Raw genomic sequence first — 26,690 nt, forward strand, 5'->3', positions numbered from 1 at the left:
CCATCTACACGGAATGCAATTTCCATTTTGATTTTGGGCGATTTAAATTTTACTTCTGCAACCAACATGATTGATCCGGAGTAACCCTACCTTTATCCTGCAATATTTAGGAGTAGAAATAACCCTCAGTATTTTCAGAATCAGATTGAGAAAGCATGTGGATCTCCAGTTGCTTCACATTTGTTGCCAAAGCTCCATGGTAGAGAAGCCCTGATTGGCCAAGGCTGTAAACTTTTTTTAAAGGGGAAGCCCTAATTTTCTCTCAACTTCTCTAGAAGCCCTAACTTCTGTGGGTAGAGATTTGCCTAGAGGGTAGAGTTTTTTTTCTCCCTCCTCTGCTCCCCCCTGCCCCCCACTTCAAAAAAAGAAAGAGGTTCTTGTTGCATTTGGCTCCCCCCCCCTTCTGAGCCTCCCTAAGCAAGTGCAGAACACTTTCTGTTTCAATGGGGGGTATAGGAAGACCCGAGTTCAAATCGATCTGTATTGAACAGGATTGACAATGGAATAAACATAGTCCAGATTCAGCCTAGAACAAGTTTTAATGCTTGTTCTGAATTCTATTATTTGTAAGTCACCTCAGTTAGACCTCTGGAGCAGCAGCATATCCTTTTTAGAAAATAAATAATAAAAGCTTCAAAATAGTTATTTTAAAATGGTGTAAAGGAAATAAGCTCAATTTTTTCTTTATATTTGTGCTGATAAATTTTATCCAAAGAAAAGATTGATGTAGTTCAAAAGTTCATTTGGGTTCTCTGTTTTCATCAACAGGTGATCTTATAAAAAATATTTTTGGCACTTACTGACTTTCTACATGTGATCCTTAAATTGGCTTTTACATTCCCTGTGTCTACAACTTAAAATCTATATTGTCCAAAAATTAATCAAATTGGAAAATGACATTTTCTCTTTCTTCCTCTTCTACAAACAGCACATAGACTTTAAAAAGTTATCATAATATCTTTGAGAAATGTGCTATATAATAAATTGGGTGACCCCCCCCTCCATATTCATGCATTTAGGAAAAGGCTGAAATTAATAAAATACATTTTGAATTAAATGGATGTATATGAAGGACTATATATTCTCACCATTATTTGGCTATCTGAACAAATTAATATCAAATAAATGCATCTATCTATGTAAAATTAAATTGTTTTGTAAGGAACATCATTTAGATGAAAGATCATAATTCTTCAGAGTTTTTTCAAGGCTGGAGCTCATTACAGTTTTCAAAGGAACTCGTTTGGTTTGTAAGAGGGGGCAATCCTGGCACGTAATCACCAAGAGTTGATCCAGCTGCCATTGAAATCTCTCCACTGGAGAGATCCAATAACTTCAATGTGAGTAGTTTTGCTCCCCCATCTCCATCTGGGCATAATCAAAATACACAGGGCCATATTCAAGCCATCTGTTAATCTCTTTATACCAGCAAGGGATTAATTTAGTTTACAGTACATAAAATACATATATTTCCCATTATATATAAATTTGCATATGTGTCTCAGTATTTATAGCTTTTAACAAGCATATCTTTCTTCTATCAGAAATAATGCTTCTGCAGTCCTCATAACATTTTTTTGAGCACAAAATCTATTCATTTCCATGGAATTCTGAGTTTGTCAGATGAGCATCACTGGTTTACTGTATAGCAAGATGTATGCAAAGACAGGCACCTAAGTTTATATGTGCTGCTTTTGCTCTATTACATATTTTGTAATGAGCAGGTAAACCGCCTTGGAACCCTGTTGGGAAAAAGGTGGAATAATTTGTTTAAAAATAAATATTTGCCTAATAATACTCCTGTGTACAGCTGTTGGGATAATTGGATTTCACCATTCTATTGTTTTCAGGGTTGCAGCCTTAACCTGCAGTATGGCAAAGAAAAGAGCTGACTGTGCCAAACTCTTTTAAGCATGCACATAACTGGATCAAATCCAGTGCTTTGGTAACCAAATAAATGAGCTCAAGGATTCTCCTTATTTTTAACATACTAGTTTTGAGCCCTTAAAAAGGGTCAAGCTATAAATCAAAATTTAAAAGGGAAAATTCTACACTGCTTTTAAAGGAAAAAAATTAGTTAACCGTATTGCAACACATAATTAGTCATAGGTAAGGGAGGTTACTGTAGGGAGTAGAATGTAAAGTCTACAACCTATTGAAATGCACTGGCACTTGTAAAATTCACCATGGAAAGTTTCATAAACAGATACAAATCCCCTGCATGTATTTTTCCCCATCTCTATTTTCCCCCCTTCAGTTACATCTTATCTACTGAGAATCAGTGTGGTATAGTTGGGTCAGAAAGACAGACTAGGATTTGGGAGAACCAGGTTCAAAGCTCCTCTCTGCCATGGAAACTTCTTGGGCCATTCATACTCAGCTAATCTACCTCACAGGGTTGCCGTGAGGATAAAATGGAAGAGACGGGAATTATGTAAACCATCCCCATCGGCATGAAAGGTGGGGTGTAAATGAAGTAAATTAAAAATATAAACACAATTTAGCAATGTCTGGCTTGAGGCTGATCCAGATCAAAAATTCAATTATTTGAAATGGACCACAATTATGAGCACCACCATGCTGTTTCACTGCACCAGTGTGATTCAGCGCTGAATGAGCCAATGACTGTCATGCCACAGCTACTGAAGTTATGATGACTGGTCTGAGCAGCTGCTGCAACTCTCAGGCAGGTAGCTTTGTTCCTTTCACAAGGAGGTGAAGTTCTCATTGGGAGCTGTAGCACCACTTTAGATCAGTCATGATGCTGCAGATCATTGGGTGGCCGCTGGGCCATGTTTGCATTGCATAAGATTCCAGTATATCCCCAGATAAAAGTGAAGGTACACAGCACCCGTTCTCTTGCACAGGATGCTAGAGTGGGAGGAGGAAAAGAACCATCAACAAACTTAGCTTGGACTTCAAGCCCATTACTAGAGATGGCATGACTGTGTCACTGGAGAAATCAAATGGGTTTTCCCCCCTCCTTTCATGACTTGTAAAATTATATTCTGGGATACTTTCATGAGGGTGAAGGGCATGTTGCAAATATCCCCTGAGCCCAGAGGAATGATGTTTCAGCCACAGTAAGAATACAAGTCCACTTGGTGAAAATTATAAAATACTAGGGAGAACAGCACCAAGCAGAACAACCACGTGTACTTTAGCACAGCAAAGCAATAGCAGGACAGAGAAAAAGGTGATTTCTTTTGTATCTACAGGACCGTTTACGCACTGGGAACTTCACTACCCCAGCTCCCATGCAGGAGCACAAATTGTGTGTGGATGAGGCACACGGGGCCAAATGCTCCCGTGTATGGGTGCAGGAAGAGGTGGGGCAACCTGCCACGACTAAAACTCCAGCCTGCAGCCTGGCATGAAACCTCCAGTGCGTAAACAGTCCAGGACTGTCTTTGATCATCTGAGTACCAGAAGAACCAGCAGAGTAACATATGAGTCAGAGGGAAAGTAGGTTCCATAACATAGCTCAACATCCTGTTATACTAGGGATATGGAAAATATAGTAAATCCTGCAAATTTCAACAAAATTATTTCTGCTGTAAACCCTCAAAGCTCCTAACTTGCTGCCAAGGTGCTCTTAAATTTAGTTCCTCTCATCTGAATGCTCACATTTTGTTTAAAAAATAGAATCCCCAGCCTCATTAGAGGAATCTGGGTAAGGTAGGAAAATCCCACTATTTGAAACTATTGCACAGACTGTTTCATTTTGACTTTTCAACAGACAAGCGCTGCTGTATGGTCTATGGCAGGTGAACACCCTTCTGCAATGTGCAATATTATGCTGTGAGACAGGGGTGAACATTCAGGTACTGACCTCAAGCATAAGGACAAGGGTATTAACATTATACAAAACTCACCCTGTTTTCTTCTAGCGAATGTTAGCCAGTATGTAATAGCAGGTAATATAACTGAACAGGTTGCTGGCTCTGGATTTAGAAATACCTAGAGATTTTGGGGGTATAGTTGGGGGGGGAGGGATCTCAGTGGAGTATAAGGTTATGGAGTCCACTCTCCAAAGCAGCCATTTTCTCCAGGGGAACTTATCTCTGTCACCTGGAAATGAACTATAATTCCAGGGAAACCCCAGGTCCCAGCTGGGGACTGGCTTCCCTATAAAAACTAAATAGAATGTTTTTGATTTTATCTGAATTAGAAAATAATTGCAATGTCTTTGAACCACATTGGGATTTTCAACTTCAAACATTCCTAGAGATTCTGCTCCATAGAGTTGACAATTTGAATGAGAAAATTCAACTGAATAACGGGGGGATAGTTTTGGAGGTTTTACATACAAATGGCAAGTGTGGTCTGGGTACATGCACATCCTATCCCATTGTTTGCCAGAATAAGGGCTCTGTGTTTCACATACTTAGAACAGATTGCTGCACATCTTCCTGATCCCAAATTTTAAAAGACTGAAGGGGCTGTGGGAATTGTCTGGATTTATTTTGGCACTCACAAGACTATTGGAAGCTAGTCTTGGATATGTTCTCATAGTATGAATATAAATTAGCTTTACGCAGATTAGTTGGAGATTGAACTGGGAAACCCTAATTGAGGCCTTAGGCCAATAAATAGCTACTCTGGGGCTAAATTCTTTCATCATTCATATTACCATAAGTCTGGAGTTCCACTGAAAGTCAGTGCTGGTTTATAATGGACTTGGGCCAGGGAAATGGAAAGAAAGTTCTGGCCTTTGATTATTGTCTGTAATTTAAGATACGTGTTTTAATTTTAGAAATCCTTACTATCTTGTTTTGAATTTGGGGAATATGCCCAGTTTACACTGGTATGGTTCCCAGACTTGATTAAACTCAGCCTAATTGATGTGGAAGTAGTGGAGGATGTGGGGTACGCTCCATAAGGACTGACATATTGGAGTCCCCCGGGATTCTGTTCTTCCTCTTAGGTTGTTTGTAGAGCAGCTGACTTGAAAGTGTCAGGCAGCAGCCCTGTGTCATGTATGGCTTGGCTGGAAGTAAACACTAGACAAGCTGGAAGTATGGTGGTGCCACTGCCAATCCATCAAGCTGCTGCCACACATAAAGTTCTAGCAGGGAGCAATACAATGGGTGATGGAGAACCAGCCACAACAAACAGAGATTGGGATTCATACCCACAGAGAAAAGAGCCCTGAGGGGGGCATATGCAGATAAGCAGTCCCTCAGGTAGGTAAAACCCAAGCCATGTATAGCCTTGAAGGTCAAAACCTTGAACTTGATACAGAAGCAAACTGGCAACCAGTACAGTTGGTTTAGCATGGGCTGAATATGGGTCCTCCAAGATGTCCTAGTGAGGACCCTGGCAGCCACATTCTGAACCAGTTGCAATTTCCGGGTAAGGGACAAGGGTAGGCCCATGTAGAGCAAGTTACAGAAGTCTGATCTGGAAGTGACCATTGTATGGATCACTGTGGCTAAGTGTTCTAAGGACAGGTAGGGCGCTAGTAGCCATGCTTGGCATGGTTGGAAAAACGCCATCTGGGTTACATTCATGCTCTGAGCCTCTATAGAAAGGGAGGCATTAAAGACCACTCCCAATTTCCTAGCTACTGGTGCAGGTGTTAGTCGCACCCCATACAGGCATGGGAGGTGCACTTCCTGATCCTGTCCCTTCCTACCCACCCACTGGACCTCTGTCTTGGAGGGGTTAAGTTTCAGACAGTTCTGCTTGAGCCATCCAGTCACTACTTCCAAATAACTGGCAAATGTATCCGGGGCGTGGGGGAAGTCCAGATGGCTGTCCAACCGAATGTAGAGCTGGGTGTCATCCACATAGCTCTGGACAGCTGGGTTAGTGGGCACATATAGATGTTGAAAAGTGTGGGGGGGAGTATCTTCTCCTGTGGCACCCCAACTACTATTCCCCCGCCGTAATCCTCTGCACCCAATTCTGGAGAAAGCCAATTCAGTGCGGTTCCCCGAATCCTGGTCACAGTGAGGCGGTGGACAAACAACTCATGGTCGACTACAACAAAAGCAGCCAACAGATCTAAAAGAATGAGGAAGGCCGAACTGCCCCAATCCAGCTGGGGCCGGATATAATCTATTAAGGCAACCAGCTCAGTCTCCACCCCATGTCCAGGACAGAAGCCAGACTGGTATGGATCCAGGGCTATTTGTTATGGTACCACTTATTATGATGATAGTTCGTAGGGCTAATATACTGGCATGGATTGTGCTAATAGTTTAATAATTAGCTTCCCTGATGGAGAGTGAGGAGAAGCAGGTCAGTGTGGTCACTAAGAAAATTTTTAACATCTATCAATCACACACAGATTGGCTGTCCTCTTAGTCTCTACTGATTTAGCCATCCAAGCTCTAGCTGGTCCATGTCAGCCTTGAGGTTGGATCAATTTGGTATAAACACCTTTACTCAAATTTGACCAATTCTAAAAAATTTGCCTTTAGGGCAGCCAGTACACAGTAGGAGACTGAGGTTTGGGGGCATGGAGGGCACTGTCATTTCAACAGGATAATGTTATTTCCAGGGACAAACCCTAAAGTGATGTTGCGCCACCAATGCAATACACTAGCATTCATCAGAAAAGATTTTTGGATGAATGCTAGAGTGTTTTGTTGACTGTGTGACATCACTTCCAGGTTTGCTCCCCTGCAATGATGTCACATCAATCAACAACAGTTTATAACTCATTTTTCTCTACTGCCCTACCAAATGTGTGTTTGAGGGAGGGGTGTTCCAGGGCAGCCATCCTGCTTGCCTAAGCTTCTTGTGTGTTTCCATGCTCAATTTAAAGTTTTAATCCATAATGCTGTTCATGATCTAGGACCTATGTATCCAAAAGAGAGCTTAATATTTACCAGAGGTGTGCATAAAGGCACACATGCCAAAAATATAAATGTTTTGGATCATTACTTCAGGTGCCCAGAATAGTATCAGGAACCCAGGATTTCTATTAAAACAAAATTACCCTTCCTGAAATCCATGTTATTTCAAGTTTGGGTGCTTACCAAGCGAGCAGGAGCATGCATAGGCACTTGTATTTTTCTTTGGTTCTATTTGTTTTCCTGGACAACAGTATCTTTCCTTCCAATTAGAACCTGGCAAGAGTCCAGCACTCCCAACCAATCACCTTTGCAGATAAGCTTCAGAGAGGAAATGCACAGCAGGCATGCATACCTGTCTTTCTTTGATCCTGCTCGTTCCCTGAGCAATGCCATCCTTTCTCCCAATTGGATCTTCGCAAGGGAAATCCACAAAGCACATATTGACATTTACCCAGTAAGCATTACCGGGTAGTAAAATGTAACCTTCATGACATTAAGTGCCATTTGCACTGTGATTCCTCACACAGTGCAATTACACCACAAGGAGCTACAAAATGTTGGCTTTCCTCACTTCAGACTGTGACTATCCCTTTACTTTTTTAATTCCAATGGAGGGGAACAAGAGCGTGCCCTCTCCTACCTTTCACAGGTAAAAGGCAGAAGATTCCGTTCCGTCATCTATAAAGAAGGACATTCACAACAACCACAATGAAGGATATCAGAAACAACTTTCAGCACAAATATAAGAAATGTTTATCTTCATCACTCATTATATGTTACAGAAAGAGAAGAAAATGAACATAAGAAGAATTTATTTTAAATGCCAAACTGGTGGCCACTGCAGACCATCATTTCCGCACCATAGCAGTGTGTACAGAAATTAGGTACTTGTGGGTGGGGGTAAAACAGAGCTTCTTTGCTACATGTAGCTTTGATTTGGGGGATCTGGATAAAAGAGGGAGGACTGTGTTCCATGCAATTTTGGTGACATATGTCATGACTGCTGTACGGGACACCCTCAAATTTGCTATGCATTGGTACATTGCATAAATGACTTCTTTGAAGGGAAGGCTGGTAAAATTGAGCTGTTTTGTTGCATGCGGCTGAGTCTGGGTGGTGGCCTAGAGAGAAGGAGGACTGCATTCAGTAGTGGCATTATGTTGCATGACTACTGTGTGGGAGAGCTTGGATAGGGTGTATCGTGAAAAATACACTGCCCACAGAGTGTGTGTGCACGCGCCCGCACGTGTGTGTGTGCACGCACATGCACAGCAAACTGTTCTGGAAAATCAGAACAAGAAAACATGGCATGGATTTTCAACCCAAACCTATAAAGCCCTACCAAAACTGTTAACAATTTTTTTCTCTGCTCAGATGCTTAGTATTTACCCATGGAGAACTTGTGTTCCTCTAAATAATGACTTTTGGTGATCCCTAAGATCTTATAACATCCCTAAGTCAGCAAGATAATTCCTCTTCTGCTCTTCTGCTTCAGCCTAGAAGAATTCCACTCTCTAAACAAATGGTCCCTGCATTTTTCATACTTTTCCCCCTGCTTCATATAACTAAGGGATTTAAAAAACTACAGAAGTTTCTCATAGCTGTATCTTTGGTTCCTAACTCTTCTTCTATTCGCCTAATCATATTCCATTTCCTTAAGGGTCCTGTAAAGGTGCCATTCATGGCTTCATGCATCTTCATAACTGCTATCTATTAATAGGGAATGATTTCTCTTTGTCTAAGGCACAGTGCTTAGGTCTACTTCTTCCTCCCAGAGATCATCGGCAGGAACCACAGCTTGGACAAAAGTAGTGAAAGGGCACCTCCAAAAATAACTGACCTTTTGGTTGACACTCAGGAAAGTCTAAGGGAAGAGCAATAAATGTTACGTGAGAAATGCTTGCATCACCTAGAAACCACATTTCTGTTCATCATATTAGTCCTGATGTGATTGTTATGGTGAGAACTTTTGCAGGCTGTTTTGCCTCTTCTGTGCCTATCTATTGTAGGTAGAGAATATCTGCCATTGGAATGTCACACCCTATGACATCCCGGGTTGGGTGCACAGTGGCAGAACCTGGGAGAAGCCCCAAGAGAGTATGCATGTTAGCTAACATTATGGTTGTAAACCTCAAAATGGGTCCTGAAATTCTCTTGGAATTACAAATAATGACTACCAAGGTCAGCTCCCTTATAGAAGGTGGCAGCTTCAGCAGGTAGACTCTGTGGTGTAGGAACTGCCATTCCATATATGTTCTCTGGAATTGCATTCTGCAAACAACAATTTGTGGATAATCCTTGGTCCCAAAGACATTCTCCTGGCCTTGGCCAGAGCCAGGACTTTTTTGGGCCTGCTCCAACCTAGTTGCCAGTTGAAATCCAGGCCCTGTTGGAGCTGTCAAGGTTCTGCAAGGCCTGCGAAATGGCACTCTTCTGCCAGGCTTATGGCAGTGGTCAGGGCTGTCTGGTAACCATATGAGCCTCCCTCTTTCACCTTTGATCCCCCTTTGTTTTTGATCCTCCAGTGTGATTAGTCCAGTGGAAGTATATAGTGGGTGGGGAGAGAGGTATTGGTTTTATCAATGTTTATTATTTATTGCAAATAGCACTGAGCCCACTTCAATGGAAGGAGCAGTATATAAAATAAATGAATGAGTGAATGAATGAATGAATGAATGAATGAATAGATCCTGTCTGGCAACCAGCAGGGCAACTTATCAGGAGTGAGGGGCCTTTCTGGCAATGTAATGATGTTTTGACAACATGCTGACACATGCACTGCCTCCAAATCTCCAGGAATTTCCCACACGAGACATGTCAACCCTAGCTACCAGGAGGAGGAAAGGCAGGACAGGGCTCCAAAGGAACCTAAAGATCAGGGAGGGCCTGAGCCACAGACTGCCAGTGTTGACCTCCTGAAACGTAAAGGCTATCTTGTGAGTATATACCTAATTCGGTATAAAGCACAGCTCATGTGAATGCCAAGAGACCAGGGAGTGGTTATGGCAAGAAGAAGATAAATAAAAGCCCAGAGCAGGAAGAACAGAGGGAGAAGAGACAGCTGGCTAATAAGAAGAATAATCCAGAAGGTTGGAAAGGGCAGAGACTTCTAAGGTCAAAAGGCACCAGCCTTCCGGTGGACAAGAGATGCAGCTTCCTTGGCCTGAAGAGCAGCAGAGACTTGTCTAATCCTCTGGCAAACTTGCAGTGTCTAGAGACAGCAAGTATGAAATCCTGGGCAGAAACCCAGGCCTGGAAACAGGTCCACAGGTTTGATAGAGGTGGAGGTAGTTCTCCCAAAAATGATCTTCAGATCCAGGTTTCTTGGAGAAAATGGCAGCTTCAGAGAATATACTCTATGGCAGGGGTAGTCAACCTGTGGTCCTCCAGATGTCCATGGACTACAATTCCCATGAGCCCCTGCCAGCAAACGCTGGCAGGGGCTCATGGGAATTGTAGGCCATGGGCATTTGGAGGACCACAGGTTGACTCCCCCTGCTCTATGGTATATCATAGATTCTAGATGAAATCCTTCCCCAAACTCCTTCCTCCACAGATACTACTCACAAATCTCCAGGAATTTCATTAAGTGGGATTGGCAACCTTACTTGTGAGCTCTCTGGACAACAATGAAGCCCAGTCTTAACTGTTTGTTCCTAGAGAAGTTGGAGAATGATGAAATGCCTGGGTGGGTGCCTTTGCAAGGTACAATACAATTTTTATAAAGATAGGAAGAGGGTAGAAGGAGAAAAGCAAACGAGGTAGTAAGGGAATCACAGTGGAGTGACAAGGTGGAGCGTAAGTAGTGATCAGTTGTGTGAGTGCACTGAATGATCCATAGTAATAAATGAAAAGTACAACAATTACCGGCTGCATTCCACCAATAACTACCTTCTTGCAGATACTTTAATTAAGTTTCATAAGCATCTGTTGTTCTTCCATAACACATCTTGTCAGTTCCAGCCTTCCAATGTCTAATTTAAGTTATAAGGTGATGTTTCTGCAAAAGAGGCAGAAGTACCAACTTTATTGCAATGTTCACTATTAGGAATTGCCAACTCTGGCCAGAATGAATGCAACTGTCACCTAATGATGCTTTCCCAGTCCATAAAGCATCCTTCTCTAATTGTGAAGAACTACATTTTTTTTACAGTTCTGAAGCATCCAAGTGGTACCATTAAACCAAACAGAAAATAGTTTTCTGTTTATTCTAGTGAAATAATCTAATTAAACCGAACAAAAAGAATTTGGAAAAAAAAGAAACTGTTTTGCAAGAACACTAAAAGCTTTTTGATTAAAGTGCATATTTAGTGATATTTTTTTGTCCAGTGTGACTTATTAAGTTAATTTAGCGCTCTGTTTGTCTTGCTAGCTTACCACAAAGTATTTCTTATTCAGCAAGAATAACCCCATGCTCCTTTTGCATGTGAAACTGGCAATACCAATTCTAGTGTCTCATTATTAAAAAGTGCAAAAATAAAAATTGTAGAATTTCTTCCAGTCTCAAATTTTAACTGATATAAGAAAAGGTGGGCCTGAACTGGACCACAATGAAAACTGCACTGCTTGGATTAAATTTTCAGCCAGAGTTGCACAATAGGCTTGGAATGGCATTGCAGGGGGAGAAAGGGCTCATGCCCCCTCCCCAACAATATCCCCATGGGGGGGGGATATGTTGCTGATTTTCCTGCTCCACATGGAGCATCTGTGCATCCATCTTATAATTCTTGCCCTGTGTTACCACATTGTCTCTGTCTTGCCCCTGTTATTTTCATTTTGGTGAATGTGATCAGCAGTCATTCATGCTGTGTACAAATGCCAGGTAAAAAAAGTCAGCACAGGGCAAAAAGCAGAAACTCAGGCAGTTCTCACCTCATCCAGGCATTCTGGCTGGATGAGTAGGAAAGTGCTGGGCAGACCATAAGAAGGGACATTCTTGCCTAGAAGACAGCCTTCAGACTGTTCATGGAGGATGTAGTCTCTCTCCATAGGCTTTTTTGTTTTGTTTTTTTGCAACCTAGGACCCCTCCTGAAGAAGTACGTATGCACATGAAAAGCTTATATCTTAAATAGAACTTTGCTGGTCTTAAAGACTCAAATCTTGTTCTGCTTCATCAGACCAACATGGTACCCACCTGAATCTTCCTGCTAACAAAAAGCACACCTGCTTGTTTATCCTCTTCTTATGCAGGATCTATGCCCATATTTATATTAGCCCTGTCCATTTAGGGCTCCCAGCCCCTAAGTGGGGCTTGAATTTCTCCTGGAGTTACAGCTGACCTTCAGACTACAGAGATCAGATCCCTTGGAGAAAATGGCAGCTTCAGACAATGGACTGTATGGCGTCCCATCCATCCTGAACCTTCTCCCTCCCCCAAACTCTGCCTTTCTCAGGCTCCACCCCCAAATTGCAAGGGATTTCCCAACCCAGAGTTGGCAACGTTATTTCCCTTCCATTTCCCACATCATTCCACTTCCTACTTTCTAGGATCTTATTGGGCAAACTTAGTTTCCAGCACCTGACTTCTGGGAACTCAGATTTACTGGTTGGCCATCCACCTGCCCCTCCCTGCATTAGTGCTGGTGTCCATGATGAATCCTAACTTCCAAACCTGTCACAGCACCATCACCAGATCAAAAGGTCCTGATTACTGGTATTTGTTCCCTGTTCTAATTAGTGTTTTTAGGTTATTGGGCTTTGGAGGGTACTGCCTTTAGGGACACTTTGCTTCAGGAAGAGCCACAATCTGAGCCAGCAGAACTGGAATGGGTCCAGTTTTGTGAACATAGGCTTGGTATGAGAAGGTGGTCCCTATTAACATGAATTCATGTCTAGAATACCCATGCCACTGATCCCATGAAGTAATGCTTTCTTCTTCCCTCTCTTTCTCCTTTTCTGCATTTGCTCCTTACCTTCTTACTCACCCAGGTCCACAAAAGACTGGCGTGTGCATTAGCACAGACCAAACAGCTAATTATTAATGTTTCTGAGTTGTTTTGTTTTCAGATTATTTTTAAACTGCACAAAAAGGGAATATATTTTTTTCTGAATATGCTTTGTTGATTTATTATTTCTCTTTGTTATTGTTAGAGAGAATGAAACTTTTCAATAAACTACTAATTTAAAAAAAAACTTAAGAGAAAGCATTTTTTTTCCTTTGAAAAAGCTATGGAAGTCTTAGTTGTTTTGAATCACTTGGGGGGGGGCAAGGGAACATTACAAATTCTTCATGAACATTTGTTTTGTTGAGATGTAAACAGTGTTTTATGATGAACTGTACAATAGACTCAGCCAGAAAAAGAAAACTGAGTCTGAAAGAAGAATGACTTAGCCTTGTTCCATTAGTGCAAGTGCATGGTTTCATTTTGCTCAGTTTGGTGATAAACTCAACCAAAAGCTTATTTACCATGATTGCTCCTGTACTCAGTTCAGTGCTATAATACCTTCGGTTTGTTGTAACATGACACCAAATACAACTATCCTGAGGTTTTCCTATGCACTGTTCTTGCTTTTATTTGCAGATAATCTCTTACAGACTTCCATAGACAGGAGGGCCCAGGCTCTTAAGAACTAGTGCAGCAACATCAGTTGTGGTAGCCCTTGTTGTATGCAAGAATGCAAGAATTATGATAGTATGATGTTTACAAAGGATTTAATTCCCATGAGAAAACAGAGAACTAGGAAATAATAGTTAGTGTGTGTGTGTTCTTTAATTAATAAAGGCACTGTGCCACTGGGGGCATTGAGGAAATATGAAGATACGAGGAGGCAGGTTTGCTGGATAAGACCAATGGCTCACCTAGTTCCCAAAAGCTATTTTTCATAATGGTCAACCAACCATCACTGTGTCTTGTGGCAGTGAGTTCCAAAAGTTCCAGTCTTTTTTTCCTATGTCTGGGATCTACTCTTCACTTTGCTCTTCTGATTTCTAGTATTTTGTTAGAGGGAATTAAAAAAAAACATCCATTTTTTCCATGCCATGCTTCATAAATAATCATATTTAATTTTTCTAAGCTGATACTCCCCATGTTTCCTCATAGGAAAGATGTGTTCACTTGATCACTCTGATTGTTCCTTTCAGCATATATTCCTGGTGTGTGTTTTAGCTATTGATGGTGGTTGTTCTTGTTTTTAGATGGGGCAGCTATGATTGTCCATAGTATAACCTTCAGTGATGTAACAATGTGGATCCTTGCATTGATCTACATAGGATCAAAGCAGATGTGATGAAGCTTATGGATCTCTAGTCATCTGTAAAAGGCCAATAGCAAGCACGTGCAGTCACACTTTGGATCAGGGCCATATGGGCAAGGTAGAGTAGTTGAATCCACGTCTAGGTTGTTAAAAAAAAATTAAAGGAAAAAGGATCCGTGTGTTTTCTTTCAAAGTAACAATAATAATGTTGGGTTGTGGAACGGTTATACTTAGTGAAAACTAAGTAAAGGTTGGATGGAGAGTCAAAATTCTCTCCTCACCCAGTGTTGTCCTCTTGAAACAAGACCATGGAGAACTTCAACTTGCCTTTTACAAGTAAACCAAGTTCCATAATGTTTGTCTCCACTGCTTGGGCTTAGTGAAGTGTCAAGGCTAGCTAGTTGTGGTCAGAGTTGGGGATTAATAGAATATATAAGTGGGGCTTTGATGGCTTAGATCTCTTTCCCATTAGTTTGGGAGACCATTTCAGCTATTGGGGCCCCAAAGACCGAAAAGAGATGCTAGTTCAGGGGTTGTGACCTTTGAATAAACTCCCAGTAATGTAAAACTAAATCCTCAAATGATGTGCTTCCATTTTCTTCTTCTCATTAGATGATGAGAAATTTCATCCAGCTGCACAACTCAACTCTCTGGAAATATTCTTTTAATACTTAACAATCCACCTTCTTAAGTTAATACCTATTAACCCCCCTCCCCCCACAAAAAAGAAGTTGATTTAGAATTTGTGTTTGTCATGCAAATTCTCAGTTCTGTTCTTTTTATGATAATGTAAAATAAAGTAGTGTCTTATGGTAACATTATAAATCATTTGCTTTCTATTACACACAGCTGGTTTTGTTACAGTAATGATTTTGTATGGGTGCACACTTGCCTTGCATTTTAAAGACATTCCTTCACATGGCCCTCATGCAATTGATGTTTGTTCAAATATAAGGAGATAAAGACAGAAGAGTAATTTATTCTAATGCATTAGTATGTTTCCCACCCACCCCCAAACATACCTACCATATAAAATAGTTCTCTTTATAACAGTGACTTCTCTCCCTACTCTCATACTCTGTAGTCATTGTCAAGAGTTTTCAGCTTAGTAAAGATGCAGAATGAAAATGAATACCAGCTGGTGCTGCTATATAGGTTTAAATTTACTCAAAAGAACACAAGATGAACAGTAAGAATTAAACAAACCACAAATTATTTTGAACTGTCTGTTTTATATTAGAGGTAAACTGTTGTTTCAAAATGATTGCCTCAATTTTTGGTACTTTTCCTTGTGATCTAACACAAACAATGTCCCATCAGTTTCTCAATTGTCAGTCCAGGATTAAATATTTTTTATTATAGTTATATGCTCTGAAATATTTCTCACCCCATTTTTTGGCCTTGTGCCAAGGCCTGATACCATTTCAAGAGGAATGAAAATGCAATATTGAAAGACATACTTCCCTTTGTAGTTGGCACATACCAATTTCACACCTTGAAAAGACTCTAACCATCTCAAAATGAGCTCTGTCTCTTTCCAAAGCTCTGACAAGCCATAGTGCTTAACAAGGTAATTGCCAATGGACTATTTTGAGAATGAATGTAAAATATTTAAATATTGAACTACCGGTTCTAAATTCAGCTGCTGGACACTGAACTGACATCTGTAAAATGGCATATCATCTGACCACCAAGACTAAGACTGGTGATGAACTTTGAGCCAAACTAAACATGGGCTCATCCCATGGCAGTTGATGCCAGTTTTGGAGCAACTGGAGTTCCTTAAAGATTGCCACAAAGTCAAAAAACAAGAATAAGTTTCAGGACCATTCAAGATGAGAAAAGTATGGAGGGTCATCAGTTCCAAATATAAAATTATATTACCAAGCAGCAGGTTTGGTCTGGATTGCAGACTGGATTAAAGATCCAGAACAAAGAATAAACTGGTTGAATATACTGTAATGGCAACATTAACATCATCTTTGAAAAATAGATCAATTTTGAAATTTGAAAGAAGCTGGAGAGTCCATTATGAAAGCAGAAGTTACAATGAGAGACAATTTAAAATAATACATAATCTCATAAAGAATTGGAAATTGCCGAGTAAGAATTGTTATATTTTATTTTTTACTATTTAATATGTAACATATAATGAATTATTGTTTTGGATCATGGTATAATAACATTTGTGATTATAGTTAATATGATTATGCTAAAGTGGATATGGAGAGGTAATAAAACGCTTAATGGAATAAGTAGTAAAGATGAAAATTAATAACAGTGGTTCAATCATCAGAAAGGCCAAAGCTGAGAGTGAGCTAAGATTGGCCAGGGAAGCCCATTGTAACAAGAAAAGATTTTTCAGTTATGGGAGGAGCAAACGTAAAGTAAAGGAGGCAATAGGCCCACTGTTGGGTGCGGATGGACAAACTCTAACAGAAGATGCAGGGAAAGCAGAAAGGCTTAGTGCCTATTTTACATCTGTTTTTTCCCACAGGTCAAAGTGTTTATGCACATCTAGAGATGGCCGTAGCCAAAGGATAGTGTCTGGGTGGCAGGTTAACATGGATAGAGAGGTTGTCGAGAGGCATTTAGCTGCACTGGATGAGTTCAATTCCCCTGGTCCGGATGAAATGCACCCGAGAGTACTCAAAGAACTTTCCAGAGAACTTGCACAGCCCTTGTCCATCATCTTCGGAACCTCTTTAAGGACTGGAGATGTCCCGGAGGACTGGAAGAGAGCAAATGTTATTCCGATCTTCAAAAAAGGGAGGAAGGATGACCCAGGAAACTACAGACCAGTGAGTCTGACTTCTGTTGTGGGGAAGATAATGGAGCAGATATTAAAGGGAGCGATCTGCAAACATCTGGAGGACAATTTGGTGATCCAAGGAAGTCAGCATGGATTTGTCTCCAACGGGTCCTGCCAGACCAACCTAGTTTCCTTTTTTGACCAAGTAACAGGTTTGCTGGATCGGGGAAATTCAGTTGATGTCATTTACTTGGATTTTAGCAAAGCTTTTGACAAGGTTCCCCATGATGTTCTGATGGATGAAGGACTGCAATCTGGATTTTCAGATAGTTAGGTGGATAGGGAATTGGTTAGAGAACCGCACTCAAAGAGTTGTTGTCAATGGTGTTTCATCAGACTGGAGAGAGGTGAGTAGCGGGGTACCTCAGGGGTCAGTGCTCGGGCTGGTACTTTTTAACATATTTATTAATTATCTAGATGAGGGGGTGGAGGGACTACTCATCAAGTTTGCAGATGACACCAAATTGGGAGGACTGGCAAATAAAGTGCCCCTGATTTCCCGCTGCCCGCTGGGGGGGCGCTGTTAGCAGCAGCTATGCAGTGTCATGCCGAGGGGGAGCCTCAGCCATGGCAGCCACCAGAGAGCACCAAAGGTGAGCCGACGGCAGAGTGGCAGGGCAGCCCCCAAGGCAGCAGCCAGGGAGGAGGATGAGGAGGAACCGTGGCCCAGTACCGACTGATCAACGGACTGGTCCTGGTCCTGGTCCCTGGGGGTTGGGGACCACTGTGGTACACCACCCCAAGCCCATTATGGGAGACAGACAATATAAAAATCCAATAAAATAATAACAATAATATTTAGATGAGGAGGAGACAGGGAGTGTTCTTTTAATTTTAGCTTATCCTTTTTTAATTATATTATACAGTGTCTAAAGGTAAAGGTAAAGGTTTCCCCTGTGCAAGCACTGAGTCATGTCTGACCCTTGGGGTGACGCCCTCTAGCGTTTTCATGGCAGACTCAATACGGGGTGGTTTGCCAGTGCCTTCCCCAGTCATTACCGTTTACCCCCCAGCAAGCTGGGTACTCATTTTACCGACCTCGGAAGGATGGAAGGCTGAGTCAACCTTGAGCCGGCTGCTGGGATTGAACTTCCAGCCTCATGGGCAAAGCTTTCAGATGGCTGCCTTACCACTCTGCGCCACAAGAGGCTCTTATACAGTGTCTAGCAATGTTTAATTTGATATGTATATATTTTTCTTCTGTCTTTTTTCTTTCTAAAATAAAAATACCTAATATGAAATAAGTGCCAGAAGGCCTTGATCCAGATTGCATGCATGACACAGTAGGCCCAGGCATTCTCATTCCTACTCCCCTTTCAGGATTATACGTTAACAATTGTTTCCATATATTTACTCATAACAAATGCTAGGCTAACTGGACTATAATTTCCCAGATCCCTCCTATTTAAAAATGTACAGCTTGCTACTTTCCAGTTCTCTGGTAGGGAGGCTGATATTGGTAACGCTACACATCACTACAAAAATTGGGTCCAATAGCACCTTTAAGACCATTAAAAGCATTCCCTTTATATAAGAAGTAGTGAAGTACAAAATGCAAAGCCTGGAATTAAAAACCCTGCTCCTGCTGGAATCCAGTCAAGAGACAGCCAGCTAGAGCTTCACACAACCCCTGCTTCCCTCCCCTTCTACCTAAAAGGCACACATCTGGTCGCCCCCTTCCCCGATCAAGCAGGGAGGAGAGAGGAGACTGACAATTAGAACGATTCAAGTACAGAAGGCAGTGTCTGAGTGAAAGCTGTTTCAAGTTAGAAAAAAAGAACATTATTATTATTATTATATTTATATTTATATTTATATTTATATTTATATTTATATTTATATTTATATTTATATTTATATTTATATTTATATTTATATTTATATTTATATTTATATTTATATTTATATTTATATTTATATTTATATTTATATTTATATTTATATTTATATTTATATTTATATTTATATTTATATTTATATTTATATTTATATTTATATTTATATTTATACCCCGCCTCCCCCCGAAGGCTCGAGGCGGCTTACATAAACCCGTCCCCTAAAACCATAAAATGACAATAAAAACCAATGATTTACAATAATTGTAACAGCGATGGCGTAGCCTACTCATTTGCTCTCCGCATCCTCATCTACGGTGGGGGGTGACGCTCTCTTGCAGATCTGTTGCAAGACCAGAGTTCAGATCGGTCAGAATTTGGTAGGATTGAGAGTGGAAAAAATTGTGGGTGCAGACAGTACCCTGGTCTGAACCCACAGATCTAACAGTTTTCTTCCTTTAAAGCCCTAATAACAGTGTAGGGACCCTGTTTCACTTAATGAAATTGCATCAGTGGAAGGTTCAAGACCCCACTTTCCTCTGCTTACATGACCCCATTCTGAATCAGACATGCTCAGAGCTGTGTTTTTTCCTTAAATATGAATGAAGATCCAGTATTGCATTGACTGTAATGAAAGTCAACATGACTAACCTTAGTTGGATTCAGCCCAATACCTTAAAATATGCTTTGTGGCAAAATGATTTCTTGGCCTTTTTTTTGGGGGGGGGGGATATGTTTCACTGTTTGATAACTGGATCACATTTTAAGTTAATCACTGACTTACCTCTCCCCTCCCCCCAAAAAATCTGACTTTCTTTCAAACTTAGACACATCTGAAACCCATTGTACCATTTCTTCACTCTATTATAACACTTCTATCATGATGCCTTAACAATATATGACCATTTAAGGAAAGCCCTTAAGATGAGCTGCGTAGTGTTAAATAAATCTTTTAACATCAGAAATGTTGTGGCTGCCAAAAGTAAAACAGAAGTCTGTTTTCAGACTTCTGCAGAATTTCATCTTGTCACCGTAAGGAAGTTTTCTCTCCTTACATGCTGACACAGTGCTAAACCAGCCGAATATGGAAAATAAACACTGACATTATTAGTTTTGGTAAATGTTTATTTAATACAGTAGTTCTAATAAATATTACCTTTTTGCACGATAATTGTTTTAGCTACCTGGTTAATAGGAGCTGTGATCATTTTCCTGAATTGTCTTATTCAAAAGTACTTGCCTATTTTGCTGTTAATGGTCCTTTGATTCTGTTCCTTTTGTAGCTGCAGGATAAGTCTTTAGCCATTTAACTCCTCAATGCAATGTACTTTTTCTATTACAGAAACTAATAAAGGTCTTTTGTCTTCAATCCTATCCAAAGTATGTTGAAAACATTTGCTTCAATAGGCAGCTGTCTAGTGATTTGGAGTAAGTATAACACAGTAATACATTTATCACAGTTCCTTTCAATCTGGGCCTGAATACTTGGGTATCAGAAAATTCAGTAGGCTAACTAAATTATCTTGGTATATAAGGTACCTGCTGAATATATGAAAATGGCAGAGATGAAGGCAGATTTTAAGATCTGATCCAGACTTACTACTATCATTGCACCTTTGATGTGCCAACCCAATGGCCACTTCTCTCAATCTTGATCATAATCATGTTTTACTTTTTATGTGTGTACCCATGTGACAACAATAAAGTGGCTTTTGCAACTTTATACTCATGTTTTAAAAACAGCAATAGTGACAGAGATTGCATACCTGCCCTGAGGGTGGGCTTTAAAAGGGTGGACTATAAAATAAAGTTATTAATTTTACTTATTTATTTATTTGGATTTTTATACCACCCTTCCCTACGGTTCTAGGCGGTTTACATAGAATGTTGTGCAAAATTACATAGAATATTATAACAATCTGTCAGGTAACAATCATATTATAACATAGCATGAACAAGAACACTGATATATCCCTGGGGAGATCAAATTGTTCAGTCATGGAAGGGGCATCGGGGGGGGGGGACCAGCAGATGTTTTGAGTCACTTGGCCTCAAGCAAATGCCTGGTGGAAGAGTTCCCTTTTGTAGGCCCTGTGGAACTGGAAATTCGGGCAGGGCTCTGATCTCCTCAGGGAGCTCATTCCTCCAGGTGGGGGCCAGAACTGAGAAGTCTCTGGCCCTTGTTGAGATCCAGCATGCTTCTTTGGGGCCAAGGATCCACAGCCAGTTGGAGGTGGCCGTGCGTAAGGCTCTTTTGGGAGTATAGGCAGGGAGGCAGTCTCTCAAATACACTGGGCCCAGACTGTGTATGGACTTAAAGGTGATTACCAAAACCTTAAGCTTAATCTGGGATTCCACTGGGAGCCAGCCAAGTTGTTAGAGTACCAGCCAGGGAGTTCTCCATGATGTTTTAGTGAAAATCCTGGCCGCAGCATCTGCACCAGTTGTAGTTTCTTGATCAAGGATAAGGGTAGGCCTGTGCAGAGCGAGTTGCAGAAGTCCAGTCTAAAGGTGACCGTTGCATGGATCACTGTGGCTAGGTGTTCTAGGGTGAGGTAGGGCTTAGCTTTAATTAAGAACACGCTTGAGAACCATCACTGCAAACAGCCATCTTATATTCTTTAGAGTACCATAAATGAATGTCCACTGCCTCATTTGATTTACTCAGCACTTTGATTCCCTCAAACTTCAAATTAAATATATTATTCATATTTGACATTTTGAACTGTGAGTTCTTTTCTCTGATTCTGATTCCGATTCTTTTCTCTCCATCCAACTGAACAAATTTTTAATATACCCTAGTTTGTCTGTAAAAAATGGATAAAAGAGATATTTAGATATTGTTTGGATCCATTCCATCATTGGTGGAGCATTCCTCCAATACAATCATATTCATGCAGAATATGTCTATCAGTGACAACTAGTCATAGTGACTAAAGGGAAACGCCACATTCAGAGGCAGTAAACTTCTGCACACCAATGCCAGAAGACAACAACAGGTAAAGGCCTTGAGCTCTATGACCTGTTATTACCCCTCCAGAGTAACTGTCAGACAGATGCTACACTAGATGGACCAATGCCTATTCTTGTGTTCTTATTACACTAGAGATTTCTGATTGCAAGGATAGGAAGTCTATTTCTACATCAGTCATATTTGGTTTAAAATGCTTTTAGTTTTTGTTCTGAACAGGCAATTGGTGGGATGAAAGCTTGAATTTAGAGACATTCCTTTACAATATATTACATTAAGGGTTGCAAGAGAAGAATAAGAGTTCATTTTTATATGCCGTTTTTTTTCTACCCGAAGTAGTCTTAAAGCGGTTTACAGTCACCTTCCCTTTCCTCTCCCCACAACAGACACCCTGTGAAGTAGGTGAGGCTGAGAGGAGCTGAAAGGTTCAGAACCCATGACCGTGGTGGCCATGTTATTTCCATTATAATGGAAAGAATTATAATGGAAATTATGGAAATTATAATGGAAATCATCTTTTTTTCATGTCTGAACTGTCTGTACTTAGTGAACCAAACAATTATGGCAAAGTCCTTGAATCATTCAGAGAATTCTCAGTGGCATTTTCTACAAATGAGTTGCAGAAAAGTTTACTTTAAGGTCATTGTGAAGATTTTGTGAGTGGGTATCCCAAAAATAAAGATACTTGAATGAAACCTATAATTTCCCCCTATATAGTGTTATTATCAGTTCCAGTTAGGCAATTTAATGGTTGGAACTCACACCTTTCTAGCCGTCAACAAACCACTGAAACATTAACTGCTTTGACTCATATTATAGATCTTAATTTGGTACATTTGAAACAGTTTCAACCCCCAGATGTAGGGCATATAAAATCTGCACAATTTAATATCAGTTCCATGGTGGCCACAGCATGCAAATTCAGTGGAATCAAATGTTTCAGCAAACACTAATTTGGCCCTACCAAGATGATGGAAAATTCACCCTCGTTTTATTTACTGCATTGTCATCTGTAGGCATAATTTCTTTGCCCCAGGGATTTATCACCATGCCCCTTTTAATTTCTTTTTGTTCCAAACATTATCATGGAGAGCCGCTTTGTGTCACCTGTTTTTGCTGCTGTTCCTAATTAGTTTATTTTATCCTATTCATGGGATTTCATGCCATTTCTATGTTATACATCATTTCTACAGAACAGAAACAAGAAACAGGCAGCAATGTTAATAGAAATATTTCTATCCCATTCTATTGGGGTGGTTGAGGGGGGAAGAAGATGACTGCAGTTTTATTTATTATATTTATATACCGCTCTCCCCTTTGGCCCTAACAGGGATATTCCAGTTTGAACCTAGGATTTTCAAATTAAAACGGGGTGATAGAAGACTCTGGTAACAGCCTCAACCCCTAATCCTCATCATAAAAATCCCAGTCCAGAGAATAATAATTATAATAATAGTTTCAGGTGGGTCCCCATGTTAATGTGCAGTAGATGAGCAAGAGTGCAGTAGCCCCTTATGAATCAACCAGATTTCCAGGAGTCAAATCTTCCTTTGTTAGGAGGCGATGGACTAGAATACTGCAATTATAATTATGTAAGCAGTGGTCACAGCACAGCATAATTGAACTTCCATTTGGGCACTTTTGTAAATGCATAATAGTTCTGAATTAATTTATCTTCCATCTAACCCTAAAAAGTAGGCTAAAAGAGAATGTGAGAGAACCATCTCAGCTTAGCCTCTGGCAAATCTTTGCATTGTAGTGCAGACTGCCTCAAACCATTACATGGACAATGGTTTAATACAATCTTATTCCCAACTTTAACTGTAATCAACTCAGAATTGATCCATGTAAAATCCCACTTGATTCAAAGAAGAATGCTTTACTATGACCCATTATGCACGGGGGTTTTAGCGCACATTCGGGGTGGAATGGCGGCGACTAAAATCACGGATAACGCACGGAGCCGGCTGCAACCGGCTGCAGCTTCGGTGCATGCCGCCGAAAAAGCCGCGTCAGTGAAACGCGGAAGAAAGCGCAGCTTCCGGGTGAGCGGGGCGCAACCAGAAGCGGCGCCCGGATCGGCGCATGCATAATCGGTTACTCTGGGTTTTGCCGCCGTCGCGCCCCGCCCCGTGTATAACCGGTATGCGTCGCGTCTTCCCCCTCTGCGTTTTCCATGTGACCCGAAATCGCCGTTTCGGCGGCCGTGCATAATGGGCCTTTCAGAAAACTATAGGTCTAAATGACCTATAGTTCAGAGAGAACCAACTACGGCATAACCACTGCAGAATGTGGTACCTGCACAAGATTGATCTGTTTTCCTTAATAAGTTAATAAAGCATCATTATCAGCAACAATATTATCTGCAGAGCAGATAGAGTTGCATAAACAGAAGAAGGTTTGGTCTTGCATTCTGGGAGCAGATCAGTCCAATAGAGCAAATAATGACTTCTTAGCCTTAAGAGCCAGGCCTCCAAAAAGAACCAACTCCTCTAAAATAGGCCTATTATGCACAGAGCTTATTTTAAATTTTCACTGGGCATACATTGTGGTGACAAAAATTCCTCTCTTTTTTTGTGCAGCATGGTTGGTCTCTCCTTATTGGTCAGTTTCTTGCTGAATATGTTTTTTGAAAGACATTCTTCCAGCTGTGTTTACTTTCAGGTAGCCATCTTAGCAGAATGCTTGTGGTTCCTTTAAGACATGAAAACTCCTACTTGTACCTCAGCCTTTCCCTGCTAACATTTTTCCCAAATCTAAATTTAGCATTAAACCTATATCTATAGATTCATCCTGCTTGTGAAACATCCCGCCCCCCACAGTATATATGATGGGGAACGTAAGCAATAGTAGAAGAGGGAGGGGTGAATAAAGGGAGGAGGATAGTGGAAGGTTCAGACTGGGAGGAATGACCTCAATGTGGGCAGTGGAGTGGCCTCTGAGGGGCAAAAAAGGACAGGGAAATCCAAGGGAATCTGCATGCTTTTGAAATACCTTTGTCTTGGAAGCAAAACAAGGGAAGAACTGCCACAAAACTACTCACAGAAAACCAGGGAAAACAAAGACTAGAAAGCGAATGGTGTGCTGGAGGGAGGGAGATCAATGCAGAATGGGGAAATAAAAACTTGACAGACATACATGGTGAAAACAAGGGAAATACAGAAAGAAAAGAAAAACCCAGCAAACATGCGTGGTGAAAGGGAAGGAAAACACCAGTACATAATAGGCTATAAATGTCTCTCCTTATTAACAGAAGGCTCTAATGACATGTGGTCCCTTTTAGCCATGAACTGATGTACTGACATTTATCAGAGAACTTTTTAAATATCCCACTTTTGTATTGATGTATTCATATATGATAATGGGTTAGGTATATATAACCTTAAAGTAATTTTTGCCTTGTCCTTTCCTCCAGAGCCCAGATGTGTCTGGCTTGCCTCTTCAATGTGGTTTGTTGTCCATATATGAATGGAAGGGAGGGGGAGGCAACAGGCTGTTCTATGTGGTCTTTGGTTTTCAACTCCTTGTGGCCAGATACAATTTCTTTGAATATATACAGCTCTTACCCTGGGACCACCCATCTGCCATACTCCATTTTTCTAACAGGTTGGATATTACCTCCCTAATTTCAATTCAGATCCATTTTTATTTCAGAATGAACCTGGTAGAAAGTAGCCAAGTAGTGTTTATCATATAATTTGAAACATGAATAATTCTGAACTTCAGTTTGCAAGAATTCTAAATTGCAAATTGCAAATTATCAGATTGCAGCAGCCTTATGTATCTCAACACAAACACACACATCATTCAGACTTCATTTAATTGAATTATACAATATCTGAAACATCAGGTATCTACCATGCAGGTTTACAGTTGATATCTATTCAATACTTTACATTGGGTTAGTTTGAACTTCAATTTGTATTCAAGGGTGTTAGCATGTAACTATATATGACTATTGATGGAAGTACAAGGGAGAAAGCTGATGCCAGAGATGGTAGCTAGGTTTGATTCCTTGATCAATTTTGATGTTTATTATTTCAGGATAGGGTCATTAATTTAATTCTACACCTTGCCTGATGAAAACATCATCAGTCTCCATAATAAGTTAATTTAGGATGTGCTAGAAAGATTTCAGCAGGGAGCTATAGTTTGAAAAGTGTGTTTAGAATGCAACCATTGCTTGCAAGGTCTCTGAATATTTGCACTGGGCCTGCTGAATCTATGGTTAGTTTTTTTAAAAATCAAACTGGGCTGGGCTGCTCTGTAAGTGACAGAATCTATGTCAGATTGTTGCTATACTGCAACAAACATTTACATGCAATAAAAATTTTCGTGTCAGGGAAAAGGTTCAACTTTGCCTTCTCCATGTAGGGAAGTTTCTTCATCCCAGAGAAGCACTGGGTTCTGCCAAAAGTGGTACAGTCTGGGGGAAGATTCAGTACTTCAATGTGCAGTATATCTAAACTGATCAGAGTATTTAAGGGGCAGTTTTAATCCTCTTCCTCTTTGGTTACCTCCCTGTGAAACTGAAATTCCACCCACCCACATAGGCTACTTGTCAGATTGGGCAGTAACAGCCTCAGTCATGCTGATAGGGCAGGAACTGTAATTTGTAATTTTCCTTCTCTCTTTCACAGTCTTTGCCTGCTGAACATTTTCTTTTTGCCTGCTGCTGGTCTGACTGAAAATATTCCACCTAACAAGGATTTAATTTGACAATTTGTAGATGGTATTCTTGTATTACCCTCTTAGACCTTAAAGAGAGCCCTTTTTCCCTTTTGTAGAGCATTAAAACATTAAAGGCCGTAAATTCCACAGTCACCTGTATCCATTTATTGCTAATTTATTATGGAACATATAAAACTTTGCTTGACATATAGGCCTCTTCATAACCATAAATCTCTTTTCAACTGTTTAGATAACTTACACTTTAAGTTCAAGAAAAGACCTCTAGGAGCAAACATTTAAAATGTCTATTTATTATGCAGCAAGGGTGCATACAGAGTAACCATGCCAAGTGTGGGAATGAAAGATTAATCCACGTTCTTCAAATTCACATCAAATTGTC

This window comes from Paroedura picta, chromosome 8, assembly GCF_049243985.1.
Source record: "Paroedura picta isolate Pp20150507F chromosome 8, Ppicta_v3.0, whole genome shotgun sequence".
In the NCBI taxonomy this organism is placed as follows: domain Eukaryota; kingdom Metazoa; phylum Chordata; class Lepidosauria; order Squamata; family Gekkonidae; genus Paroedura; species Paroedura picta.